The 14,443-nt window shown below is 46.5% G+C and overlaps 1 protein-coding gene across 3 annotated transcripts in view; it reads left to right on the forward strand.

Annotated features, from left to right (window-relative positions):
- FAM110B (family with sequence similarity 110 member B) overlaps nucleotides 1-14,443 on the forward strand; it is a 710,699-nt gene that overhangs the window by 351,967 nt on the left and 344,289 nt on the right. The window contains exon 1 of one of the 3 annotated variants that reach the window (XM_069621080.1): nucleotides 6,252-6,519. The exons of the other annotated variants lie outside the window; for them this stretch is intronic. The gene's annotated coding sequence lies outside the window, so the exon portion shown is untranslated. Of the gene's footprint in view, nucleotides 1-6,251; nucleotides 6,520-14,443 lie in introns of those variants that run through there. 3 annotated transcript variants of the gene reach the window in all.

The raw sequence follows: 14,443 nt of genomic DNA on the forward strand, positions 1-14,443 counted from the left end.
TGTGGTTCTCCTCTATGTAACATCACATTTCTGATGTGTCCCATGTCCATACAATAGCACACTGGAACGTTTTGGGTATGTGGCTCTGACGAGCATGCCATACGGTGCCCACAGTTAAACACATAAAGCAATCAAATATGTTGCCTCAAATTGTACATCCACTAGGACAAACGCCCTTTATACACTGCCACACCATGATTTTCACAAGCTGCAGGCCTGTACTAATAAGAGATGCTAATGGCAGCTCTGTTAGATGAAGATGGGCCTGCTCTTTTTTGGTGTGACTCTCCTTGCTCATGTGGCGAGGTAAGACATCCAGTGCCATCTTGCCCCCTTTTCTGTGTTTTGTGCCTTTTATGTCATCTTCGTGTCTGTGAATGCTGTGCGCTCTGCTGTGTCCCCATTTGTTTCCTTCTGTGTTATTGGCTCCCTCTGTGTGTCCCGCCCCGTCCCACACGGGCTACTCTTTCATCCAGCTGAAGAAAGGACCTAGCCCTGCGCTCGCCTTCCTCGCGATCACCACTCTCCCTGCTCAGGTGCCAAGTTAAGGAATCCAGTTCCATCTTGCCCCATTTTCTGTGTTTTGTGCCTTTTTATTTAATTTTATTTAATGTTTGTGCCTGTGAGAGCTGTGTGCTCTGCTCTGTGTCCCGTTTGTCTCCTTCCGTTTTGTTGGCTCTCTCCCCTTGTCCGGCTCCCGTGCCTCCTTTGGCTACTGGGCCCTATTTATTTCTGGCATCTAGGGCATCCCCCTGCGGCGAAGGACCCAGAGGCTCAACACTTTCTCTCTCTCTCAATTCTACCCTCTGGTCCAACACACTCTGCGAGACGCACCTTGGATGTTCTCATCTCCTCAGACACCCTCTTCTGACCACTCCTTTCTCTTGGACTGACCACATTCTGCTTTCTTCTCATCTGAAACCCTTTGTCCCACAGGCAAGGCCCACCCCAGCACTAACACCTACCTTCTCGGTCATTCGGCCCATGAAGCGTGTGTCAGTGGAAGCCTTAGCTGCTACTTTCTCTGCTCCTACTCCTGTGGCTGACTCACACTCTGACACAGCCCTCGCTAACCTGCATCTTTCCATCTACAACACTCTGTATATCCTTGCCCTTGTCATGAGAATCCGTCTGAAGTCTACCTCTAAGTGCAACTCTTGGTACGACTCTGACCTCGCCGCCCTGAAACGCAAGTGCAGGGTGGCTGAGAGTAAGTCGCGGGCTTTGGGTGCATTCTATGACAAACTGGCCTGCTGTCTGCTCCAAAGGCAATACAGACTCTCTTTTTTGTCCAAGAAGAGAGGCCACATCCAAACCTGCATCTCTGCGGCCTCTACCAACACGGCCAAACTCTTCAAAATCTGCAAAGAGCTGGCCAATCCTTCTGTGGTCTCCTCCTCATCTGTTCCCTACCAAGTCCTCTATATGGCTCTGGCTTCTCATTTTACCATTGGAACTCGGGACATCCTGCCCTCGCTCTTCTCTTCTTCTCCTTCTACCACTCTTGGCCCCCCTCTGGCCGCCTCTCCCTCTCCTCCTCCTTTCTCCTCTTTCTCTTACAACACCTGGCGATGTTTCTAGACAAGCCGGTCTATGAAAGAGTCGTCCAAACGGGTGCTCCCCTGCTCCTCCGGAACCATCAAGGATCACATTGACACCCTCACTCCAGTCTTGGCCGACTTCTTTAATCACTCTTTCGCCACTGGATCTTTCCCCTCTCTCCTCAAACATTCCCTTGTGCACCCCCTCCGTAAAAAGCCTTCTGCTGATCCTACCTGTCCAGCAAAGTATTGTTCGATCTCTATCACTCCTTTCTTGGGCAAACTCCTGGAAAAGCTGGCCATCCCCCAGCTTACTCTCCACACTGAATCTTATGATTGTGTCCATGACCATTAGTCTGGCTTCAGAGAAGCCAGAGGCTTGAAAACTGCTCTCCTGAACACCTGTGGAGAACAGATCTCTAATCATGACTCCAGCCTTCCTTCTGTCCTCATCCTCCTTGACCTTTCCTCTGCTTTTGACATGGTCAATCACGCCATCCTAATCAATCAACTCTGTGAGAACCTGGCATCACGGATCAGGCCCTGAAGTGGTTGACCTCCTTTCTCCTGGACTGACACTCCCAAATTCAACTTGGGTCCTTTCTCTCCAAAACCTCTCTCTCCACATGTGGTGTTCCCCAGGGCTCTATCCTCTCACTCTGGCTCTTCAATGTCCAATTGGCTCCTTTGGCCCACCTGATCTCTACCTTCTCCTCTAACTTTCAGTCTTATGCAGATAACACTCTGATCTCTTTTAGGCTCCCCTCAACCTCCTCCCCTCTCTCGCGCCTTCCTGACTGTCTATCCACGATTCAGGATTGGTGCACCTCCAATGATCTCTGCCTTAATGCCAGTAAGACGAAGATCCTTCTCATCGGGACCCCTGCCCCTGCTTTCGCTCTTTCACTTTGGCTGCCCTCCTTGGGCCCTCTTTCTGTGCCTTCATGTGAGGCAAAAAACATTGGTGTCATCTTTGACTCTACTCTCTCTTTCTCTCCTCACATCACAGACCTTGCCAAGAAGGCCCACTATCAGCTGCACCTCCTCAAAGGTATTCGTCCTTTTCTCACTTTCCCCCAGAAGCTCACTGTCTTCAGAGCCCGGGTTCTCTCTAACCTAGACTACTGCAACTGCCTCTTTCTCAATCTGCCTTCCTCTACACTACGCCCTCTGCAACTAATCCAGAACTGGAATGCAAGACTTACCTTGGCCTCAAGCCCAGGGACCGTTTCTCTTTAGCCCTGAAATCTCTCCATTGGCTCCTGGTGGCTGCACGGATCAAGTTCCACACCCTCTGCATCGTCCACAAGGCTTTCTGTGGTCGTGGTCCGCACTACATCAACACTCTCTTCCAAAATGCCTTCCCTCTTGAGTCCTTCGCTCAGCTACCGCCAACTCTCTGAGGGTCAGACGCTTCTCCAGGCAGAGAGTGGGGTAGATCTCTCTCCTCTGCAGTTGCCTCCCTCTGGAATTGCCTCCCTGCCCCTCTCAAACTTGAGCTGGACCACCTGAAGTTCCAAAAGCAGCTCAAGACCTTATTTTTCTCCTCTGCTTTCTCGCTCTTCCTCCCCTGCTGACATACCTGTCTGCTGCACCGACTGATTGCTTGGCTACCCTCAGAGTCTCACTGGGTACCATGCTCCTGTATGATCAGTCTCCCCTCACTGCCCCCGCGCCTACTGGGCAATTAGGGGCTGTAACTGTAAACTCTACAGTCCCCTGCCTCCTTGCACTTGCCCAGAGCCGCACTGCCATGCTTCACTTACTCAGAGCAATGCTGCCCTGTTTGCACTTCCCCCTCCATCTCCCTGACACTTAACCCTCTCTTTTCCCCCTGCACCTTGCGTTGTCGCACTTGCACGATCTGGATGAGACAAGATCTAGTAAGATGTTTGTCTTGTCCTCCCTCTGTCTTCCCGCCTTTGTCTTGCCGCACCTAGAAACACTTGTGTACAGGCACGCTATAAATGACATATATCATATCATATCATATCAATAACCCCTGAGGCCTTCGTAATGGCGAGGGGGTAGAGGCTGAGGAACTGTGGACCCTTTTTCCATGCATTAGAACCCAGTTTTGTTTAAGATGCTTCATCAGCTTATTACTGGTCAGTCTAAAGGTTGTAAGAGGTACAATCCTTTTTGTGCATTGTTTATTGGATGACTCTTGTGGGGTATCCTTTAATGTCTATAGATATAATTCCCTAGATATGTTTCTGTATTGGGGTGCTGGGCATGCTCACACTGACTCCCAGCCCCTCCTCATCTAAAATTCTCCAGAAACAAGAAGCAAAAGAGCCCTTGTGCACCCATTTGAGTGGCTGATGTTGCAGCCATTTTATACTCTCATCCAAAAACATAAGGTGTCCGAATGAGTATGTATGATTCATGGTTACAAAAATGGTAATGTTGGGGTGAGTGTTGTGAACAGTTATGTGAGCACCAAGCCATAGGTCTGTTATGTTTTCACATGCATCCCTTTTATTTCAGACTTAGTTATCAAAAATAGAGATCTCCGATCACTGTTATGTTTCTGAAATGCTCTGTAATTTAACGCAAAGCAGACAGGAACCCTCATTGGTGCTGTTTGTCCCCTTTCCTACTCTCATAGAGGTATTTTTATAGGAGTGTACTAGGCTGTCCACTTTGGCATGGTAACTTTCTATCTGAAAATAATTCATATGGTTAGTCTAGTATTGCCCTGTGCGAAACACAAGTGAGGTGGTACGAACAGAACTCCTGCAACATAGAGCAGAGGTCAGAGGGCCCTCAGACCACGCAGGCTGGTTAGACTACAGTGTGCCAGTACAGACAGTTTGGAATTACATTCAGGCAAGGCCTTCCCTAAGAGCAGGTGACTGAAGAACCATTTACTTGGGCAGCAAGAGCTATGTTTTCACATTAGATTTCGTCTGTAAAGTACTTAAATTACAATGTAATGAAACCAGCTTTATTTGTATAGCAATGCAGTGGTCGAATTGGGGGGAGCGGTGCTCCTCTACTTTTTTTTTATCAGGATTTACTGTTCCTATACTTTTATTTTAAAAAGAAACCTGTAATGGTTTCGTTTTTTAAAAAAAGGTGTAGGAAGAAGTTGAAACTTGCCTTTTCAGTGTAGTGCACGTTCCCTTAAACAGCAGGCGCATGTGTTTGGGGGTTTGTATTGTGCGTGGGAGGGGTTGTGGCGATGGGGTTTGTAGGGAGCGGGGGCAGGCCAATAGTGAACATTGTTCCACTACTTCTTTCCATACACTTTGACCACTGTGCAATGATTTATTGGTTTTGAGGAGGGGGGTTTGTCGCGTAACATGGTTGTGTAGTTTGGGAGTGACTTGTACCAGTGGGGGTGCATGGTGGTGGGAGGGAGGCGCATTATAGTGTTTCGCCTTGGGCACCAAGTTGGCTGGAAACTGCCCTGTGTGTACACAATCAGATGCAAAGTGACACACAAACTGCTAGGTGACTACCTGCATGAGACCACAAGCAACCACGACCATTTTCATCCTCATTGGTGAAGTGTAGCCAGGGACGCTTTTTTTTCTTTGTCACTTTTTTTATGTTTCTAAAGTTGCCCTAGGTGGCACGTGTATGCCCATAGAAGGGTACCAAGCGACTTCAGGAATGACGTCCAGTAAGGACGGGCATCCTTGGTATTGCTTGTAGTCTTAGATAGCAGCTATGTGGGCTAAGCGTACAGGTTGTGCTTGGGCGCGAGAGCAGAACTGATGTGCACGTTATCCCCCTTTCTGTATTTGTACAGTGGCCTTGAAACGATGGAATGGAATCACCTCGGAGCAATTGCTAGTTGTGATTAAGAGAAACGCCTTGCCCGGCATAAGCGTGAGAGCAGAATGTACAGTATTTTCAAAAAAGACATCCGAAGAAAGTATCTGTTTCAAAGTGCTGTGACAGACAGCTGTGTGCAAGACAATGCACGGGCATTATGTTACAGCGTCCAGCCTGGAACTGATTTGTGGCCTAGAGCACGTTAATGGCTTATTGACCCCCACCCGAGGGGAGGGTGAGGTTCTGAGCTGAACTGGATTTTGCTGAGATTTGGTGCCTTGAATTAAGGCCTACGATGAAGTTTGGGCCCTCGTCGCTAGGCAACGGTGTGCAATGAACCTTGATCCCAGGGAAGAACCCACTGGCCATTTCAAGCATCTCCTGCTCCTTCTTCCGCCTCTCCTCATACGTAATGTGTGTACTATTGGTATCTGATAATATCGAGATCTTAAACACTGTGGAGGAGGGGGGGGGGGGTCATTACTGCTCTAATTCATTTCCAAGCCATTTTTAACTGAAATTGGCTTTAAGAGTCCGGTCACGTTCGTGTCGTGGTTCAATGACCACGGCAAAGCAGAGCACTGTTATGACCTTGGGCCGAGCCAGCATGCACCGAGTGAGCAAAGTCGTAAATCCCTTCCTAACAGAAATAATATACTTTTTCTGTATTTTTCAAGCACGGGACCTTTGTGGGGTACAATAGTCGTGAATACTGGGCCTGATGTTTGTACTTGAGTTTAAAGGCCATTTCTCAAGTTGTTTTATACATGTATGTACGGGAAAAGGCCGGATTGGACTTCTTGTAGGAATCTCGCTCTGTGAGGAGTCCCATGCATTCCGGCGTCGGCATGCGTGCCGCCCCCGTCGCGCGCGCAGCGCTGGGAGCCGTCTATAATTAGCCCGGGGGGCTGCTAAGCGGCGTCGGTGACAGCGTCGGAGGGCGCCTCAGCGAGCATGTGCTGGATTCTGCGCGAGCGCGGCGCCCATTGGCTGCCGGTGTTGCTGCTTGCCACTTGGATACCTCGCGCTGCATTGGAGCGACAGCCACAGCAAGCCTCTTGCTCGCGCGGCGCAGGTGGAGGTGCGGGGACGGGAGAGACGGGGAAGACGCCGCCGCGGGCTCTAGAGAGGACCTCGCTGCTCACGGATTACTGGCGGCGGGGGGAGGTCCAAGGCGGGCTTCCAGTGCAAGGTAATAGCCCCCACTGTGTATATGCCTCTCCTGAAGCACCCGTGCGTACAATTCATATTGGTCTTCCGGTCACCTGTCATTTAATCGTTCTGGCATGCAGCTGTTTCAAGTGTTCTGCTGCTCTTACCTGTGTGGTGATGTGCGTAGCATTGCTGCGTTAACGGTGCATGGCGCTGTGTTGTGTGTGTGAGTTCCGCGTGATAATGCATTCACGTGTGTTTGCAACTGAATGGTCACGTAGCTGTCTTCCACTGACGCGGACGCGGCCTCTGTAATGAGAAACCAGAGAGGGGGCTGGGGGAGCGTGTGAAATGTTGCTTAATTAGACATGAGTAATCACAGCCCTGATGTTGTTTTCGCGGAAAGGTTGGGGAGCAGCGTCTGCTGCTCTCTGATGTGTTTTTCCCTCTCCACACCCTCCCCCACCGCCTTTGGGTTGATTTACCATATTTGTTTTACTTTAATAAAAAACGGTTTCATTATTTCTTTTCAGAACTGTAACTTCGCACACCCTTCCCTGGCCGGGCAGTGTGCTATCCCCAGGGGGCCAGATGTTGGCCCCAGGCCCTGTGTTTTGTAGGCCTTTACAATCGAACAGCACAATATGAAGGTTCCTTTTGTGAAAAACCCTGTATTTATTGCTATTGTCTGGCTCCTCGGTTGCTCTTGCACGATTTCCATTCAGAGTGGACTGCATTTGTCTTTTTTTCGGAAAGGGGCGCGCTTCCAGTGACGCTGTTCTTCAGTTTGTTTACACAGGAAGAAAGGGGAATAGTGCGCGCGGATGCTTAGGCAACCTGCCCCCCGCCTCGCACCAGCGCGGCACTCTAATGTGCTTTAAATGTTTTTTTCTTTCTCTTTGCAAACTTAAATCTCTTGTTGGCGCGCTAGACTGAGCGTAGAGTGGAGTCATGCCGCTGGCTGTCTGCCACCATGCGTCTGCACAGCCTCGGCTAAACGTTGTGGTGGTGAAGGGCAATGCTGGAGTAGGGCAGTGCTACGAAGAATGACTTCTGAGTTTTCTAATTCATGTTGAACCATCACTTTTTTTTTAATACACGTTTGTGTGCTAAGATGTCACACTTACTGTCAAAGAATTTAGCCATGACATAGGTATGTATTCCCCCCCCCTGTGCTTCCCCCCTTTACCCAGGTGTTCTCTGAGTAGTCATATTTACCAGTAATAAATATTGGTAAAACAAAGGTAATGGCATTTCTATGCAATGGTAAAAGAAGCCGCTCAACTACCTGTAAGTGGTATGTGAATAATACTCAACTCGAACTGGTTGAATATTACAAATATTTAGGTGTCATTATAGATCACAAGCTACTATGGAATCAACACTGGTTACAGACAAAGCTGAAATGGAAAAAAAATGCTGGAGCGTTGTCTCAATTTATTGGAAAACAGGGTGGCTTCTCTATACAAACAATTGTTTTACTATATTCAGCAAAAATTGTGTCCTGTCTTCTGTATGGAACTGAAGTGTGGGGAAAGAATTTTAAAACTGAGATAAATAAGTTTGAAGGAAGCATTTTAAGACAACTTTTAAGATTGCCTAGTAATGTATCATGTGAACTTATTTTATTAGAATGTAATTTTAGATTTGCCAGTGACATTTTAGAATATAAAGCAGCAATGTTATTTATGAAGTTATACTCTCTGGAGAATAATACATTTATAGTATCTCTGATGAATGTGTTCAATAAGAATCATAATTTTAGACAATTTCTAACGATTCATAATCTATGCATGTTATATAAGAAGTGGGCTAAAGAGAATGAATTAAGCTGGTTGAATTTGTCACAAGCACAAGTAAAAAGGCTGCTAAAAATGGCAATATATAATCAGGCTAAAGAGCGGGACATGATCTATGTAGCTTCACTAGCAACAGGAGGGTTATTTCTTGAAAATTGGTCTGTAGAGAGAGAAGTACCTAAGTACCAAAAAGCTTTTCCCCATCCTTGGATAGTACGAATGTATCTACTATTTAAATTTAATAAAAATGATACAATGGAAGTCTTGGGAGCTAAATTAGGAATTGCCAGATCGTTGAGAGTGTGTCGCTTATGTGGAAATGAAATGATTGAAACTATTAAACATTTGATGTGTAAATGTGAAAGCCTTAATGAATTAAGACTTAATGAATTAAGACTTAACTACGTGAAGCGATACGATAACTCAAAGACCACCGAAAACTTAAGATATTATGGCGGAAGCTCTTTGACGGCAATGATATCAATCTCATGTATCATATGATAACATTTTTGGAAATGATTTTATCAGTTTTGAGAGAATTGTCAGCTGGGATTTTATTCTGAAAAAAATATGTTTAATTGGTTTTATGTATCTCCTGATGTTTTATAAATCATCCTTTTTCGATTGTAAGTGAATTATTGTGTGTAATATGTAAAGCCAGTAATGGCTGTATGCATATTTAAATTAAATAAATCAATATTTACCAGTGAAGGCATGGCGTGTGGGGGTTGGGGGAAGGAGGGGATATAAGTGTGTGTTTGTGAATATGATCCGGTCACTTTATATTCGCCTTGAAAACTTAATTGGAGTCAGACTTCTGTAGAATGCACTATGTGATGTGTATGCTGGAGATCTCTTGGGGAGCAGGCAGTGGCGGCTGGTGAGTTTGAAAGCTGGTGGGGTGTACATTTCCTAGTGGTCATTTGGGAGCGAGTGACGCCCGCAAGCCCACACCACACAAGGGGGGTCCAGGGTGGTTGTCCACACTGGAAATTTTGAAAAATGGCCTCCAAAATGTGCAATTTTCTGTCCAAAACCAATGAAATATGACATAAAAATCATTAGGTTTTACATACTGATGGTGGTACATTATTCTTATGTGTGATGGTGTATTTTACAGCAGCTTGTTCTGAGAATAGCTGAGCGGTTGCCCTTTCCCCAAAGTCTCTGAAGTTACCCTCTCTACATTTGAAGGGTTAGCCCCTCCACCCCACCGAAATGTGTTGCCTTATTCATAAAAAAAACAACAGAACAATTTAAATGATATGGTTATTTACCCACCCATTGACTACCCATGGCCAAGCTAACCCCATGGCGATTCCCACCCACTCCCTGCCCTTCCCCATGCAAAACACATCCTCCTGGGATCTCTTTGAGCTAGCTTTATCAAGCATAACCAACAAACTGTGTGCTTGAATGGCCTGCCAGTGTTTTTTCAAAGCAGTCTTCTGAAAATGAATGACTCAATTGGAGCAAAGTGGTGCATCTTGCCCAGCCTGGGGGATCTACAGTGGGCGCACGGCTGAAAAAGAGTGCAGGGGAATTTTAGGCTATATGTTGCATTTCAGAAGGGACCTTCTCGTTTCTTTATTTGCCTAAGCATTAGTCTATGTGTCATACATATGTGTGCTACAAAACCCTTCTCACAAACTGAACCGAGTGTAGTCAGTTAGCATGGCCTCTTATAGGAACTGGCATTAGATGCTGTGTGCGATTCCATTTGCGCCATTATCAAAATGATATAGTTATGTACGAATTAATCTTTTCTGCATTTAACAATGAGCACATGCAGAGAGCATTCATTTGTCTCAAGGATTACATTATACATCTTCCTCCGGATACCATATAAAGGTTAACATCAATAATGGCTTGTCGGATCGATCAGGATTTAAATGACGGCCTGCTTTTTCTAAGGCGCACCTCCTCTGGTTTTACAGCAAAACGGGCCATGCATAACATGCATATTGCACGTCCCTAAACCTAATCTCACGGGTGAAGCCAAGGCATTGGAGCACAGTGTCATCCATAATATTGTTCAGCTCGCTGTCTCGAATTTGCCCTCAGTTACAGATCCAGGTTAAGTGTCTTGCTTAGCACTACTGGCCTCCATCATTTCATGCTCCTGGAAGCTACATAATTGTGTTGCTTGCAGTGTCATACCTGCGTCTTTCCTTGAAAAGCGAGCATGATTGCCTGGATGGGGGAGAGAGAGAGACAGAGACAGAGACAGTCGGTATGGCTTAAATTTTTGTACAGGTCCGTCCTAGGATGCAAAGAAGATCTACATGGGAGACACACCAGGTGCTTTATTTCCCATGTCTAATAAGTCTACCCAAGCCGGTTTTGACCATTTTTTGTTTGCTGTTTGCACCATTAGATAGACTGTTTAAAGAAAATGTGTTTGCTTCCTTCCTTCCTTTAAATTGTATTTCCATCCTATGCTGCAAAGCAGGAAATTGTTTGCATTGCATATTGCTTCCTTAAATGGTCAGTATCTTTTTTCCACTCCCTAGGTCAAGCCTACATGTTTCTTCATTACAGTTTTTAGCAAACTGTGATCAGCGAGAGAGAGTAACGACCGCACACGTGTATCATTCAGTGTAATTGTTACCTAATGATAGTACTTTACATTGTGAAGGATTCCGTAGAAGTCCGGGTGAGAAATAACTTCACACCGGTTCCACTTCCTCTAGGACAGCCTCAAACATGGAGGTGCATCTCCAACAGAGTAGACATTCTCAGGGTACCTTCAGTTTATCCCAAGGTGTGATCTTCCCAGAGCAGCACTAAAACACAAAATAAACTAATGGCAGAGTTGCCGAAAAAAATCGCCAGAGCGCAAATGCGTTTTGCGCGTGCGCAGTTGTATTACCGCTAGTGCTACTTTTTTGCACACATGCTGTGCTTCTGAAATCGAGGAAATGCCGTTGTTTTTTGTTTTCACCAACCATAGGGGTGGGCGCATCTTCACTGTGGATCACTGTGAAGCACTTTGTCCTTCGTTACTGGGTGCTCTCTTGGTTAGATCTGGTCCTTGTTGACCTTGCTAGTGGGACTAGCAGACCTTTTGCTGGACAGTCTATGAAAATGTATTTTAATGCCTCTAACCCCGTGGGTTGGCTTTTAAGCAACATCAGTTTGGTGACGTGACAGTCTGTCCCGTATGAAGTACCGGCTCCCAATGATTAATTGATTATGCATCCGGTCATCAGAGACCTTTAGATTGCTTGCATTACATAAAAAAACACAACCAAATCACCCATCACCCCCTTTCGGCCATTGTGTGGCGGTGGAACCTCGTGTATTGATATTCTTTTCTGCTCAGTTATCAATGCTTTCGGGGATGTGCAGGATAGCAAAGCGGGTTGAGTTTGGTTTGTGTGTGTGACATGCAGGCCACAAGTCCGAGTGAACGCAGCCAACCCCGCACCTCATCTTTCCAAAGTCAATACAATGAGTACCGTTGAGTTGGGTTGTAACTATTCGCAAAGCACGTATAAAATTCTGTTGGTGAAATGTATTAAACACATTTCCATTCATACTCTATAAATAAACAGTCCGTATAGCTTTTTATCAGAATCCGACATTAAACACCCAAACTCAAAATATCCAACCACTCCTCCAGACGTACATTTGAAGAGCTCTGTTTATGCCCACGCCCTTTCCCCTCTTGATGGTTGTATTGCCTTACTCCTAGGCCTGACAACTCCTCTTTTCCCCAATCAGAGCAGTGCTAAATACAGCTGCCTTCAGCCCCCTTAAAGGAAAATCTTACTCGGACCACATCACTCCACCCTGGCGGTCCTTCACTTTATACCACCAAAGCTTGTATTCGTTTTAAATCTTGTTGTGCCATGTACAAGAAAGTAATGACCAACAAACGTCTGCCTCAGCTGTCTGAAAATCTCAATCTGATCGGGGCCACACATTCTTCAAGCCAGCCCATGTGAGATCTATGATGGTACCCCACAGGCTGTCTTCACCGAACCCCGGTTGCCCAAGCCCAGTTTGGCGTGGTGGGGAAACATGATTTCCATTGAACACCCCCTTCCCCAGGCCCTCTCCTAATGTGGGGGGACAGCCCCGTTACCTCCCCTGCCCTTCCGCATGCCCCTTGGACTGGTGTTTACCACCCCTAGACTCCTGCCCCACCCTCCCCTTTCCAACTCTACCAACATGCATACACACACATATACATACAGGCAAACATACACCCATTTCCCCCTCGTAATCCCCATCCTTGCCTCTCCGGCCGCCACCTCCCTCATCGGTCATTGCATGCGCAGTAAGCATATGCAGTGTTCCTGCGACAGGCCGCCATTCCGGCAAATCTATGCGAAGAAAGTAGCCACTTCCCCCATGCCAGGTTGCAATTCCTGATTTGCATTAAGCAAAATCATATTTTTCTAAAACACATAACACGAAACATCTTGTCTCCACTTTTAATCTCAGACCTGCCACCTACTATACTTTTGGGTTTTCTCTTTGAAGTCATTGATTGACCTCTTGTCGAAGTACAGCTAGTCAAAACTCTGCTGCAAGTCTGTTCTCCAAAGCTTGTTGACATGACCCCTGACTGCCCTTCTCTGGCTTCCTGTCAGAGATACTTGCCAATTCAAAATCCTCAGATTGATCCAAAAAGCCCTTGCCGACAAGACCCCCAATTATCTGACTCTATATCATTCCTCTTCTCTCTTGCAACACGAGCTTTATATACCAACCCCCCCATGCTTTGAAACCCCCCACCCCCCTATTGCTAAAGATTTACAGTCCATGATGTTGCTCTTTGGAAACATGGTTACTCAGCATCTTCCACTTCAACATCCTCTTTTCTTTCAGCGTTGGACCATTTGGTTCGTCACTGAAGCTTAGCTATGTTCCCCCACTATGTCTTGATCACCCTTCCGGATTTCTTTAAGATTGTTCGCCCAATTAAAGTCCAAAACAAGCAAGTTATTTGGTCGCGGTATTTATATTTTTATATTATGTATCTATCATACATTGGATTGACAGAGAAGCGCACAGTTGAATGCCCAGTCCTTGAACTAAATGTTTGATGCATTTCACCCACATTTTGGGAAATCTTTCCTCTCTGCCGTGTGCAGGAAGCTTCTACCGTTGCTCCATGCAGAGGCTGCAGCTGCGTTTGAGCAGAGTTGCTTGCTGGGTTTGGGGGTAACAGGTGCTATGCGCTCAGTGATGCATCCCGCAAGACTCGGACTCGTTTATGGGCTCGGGCAGAGCGGGACACAGAACACTGTTGATGGTGAGAAATGATTTCAAAGATTTGCGGAATTCAGTGCTGAGTGCATTTGGCATTTAACATTTTCTCCCTAAACGGCTTACAGACGTGCAAGCTGCTTTTGATACCCGCTTTCAGCATTCAAGGGTCTGTGAGGGAAAATCAAGGGACCAGGTGGAGGAGGAAGGTAACAGTGAGAGGTGGTGGAAGGGCGAGTAAGGAGAGGAGTAAGCAGGTTCCGAAGGGAGGAGGTAGAGGAGGAAATGAAATGGAGGAGGAGATGGTAGAGGTCATATCAGGGAATGCAAGTACTAGTAGGAGAAGAGGAATGCCAAAAAGGAAGGCTGCAGAGGGAGAAGGAGGCAATAATGAAACTATGTAGATTAGGGGGAAGATGGAAGGGGGAAGAGGTAGATGAGAGGCACTAGAGGTTGAAGGCGGTAAAAGGGGAACAAGTTAGAGGAGGAAGGCGGTAGACTAGGTAGATAGAAGTAGGGGATAGAAGCAGAGGAGGGTGTAATCGTTGAAGGCAGAGGAGGATGGTCTTAGGGGAGACTGGTACAAGTAGAAGATTGGTGGGAGATGTTAATGGAAGCAGGCTCTACGTTTTTATGACTTGCTTGTATTGAGGGGTGTGAGAGTAAGGGGTCCCATACACTGTGCCACCCCAACACCTCACCACTGTCTCCTGCTCTATAGCTGCCAAATGGGGTTCCTGCAGCCACTGAGAGCTTTATACGCTGAAGATGTGATTTGACTCTGTTTCTGCGCATGGACGTGCCGAGGTCTCTCACATTCCATGTGACAATCTTATGTGTTATGCTTGCTCTTGCAACTAAATAAAACCCATACACAGCAGTTCACAGTACGCCCAACTGCAGGAGTAGGGATAACATTCCACATATCTTGTGTAATAACCAGCA

Source organism: Ambystoma mexicanum, chromosome 5q, assembly GCF_040938575.1.
Source record: "Ambystoma mexicanum isolate Mex_15411 chromosome 5q, UKY_AmexF1_1, whole genome shotgun sequence".
Taxonomy (NCBI): Eukaryota; Metazoa; Chordata; class Amphibia; order Caudata; family Ambystomatidae; genus Ambystoma; species Ambystoma mexicanum.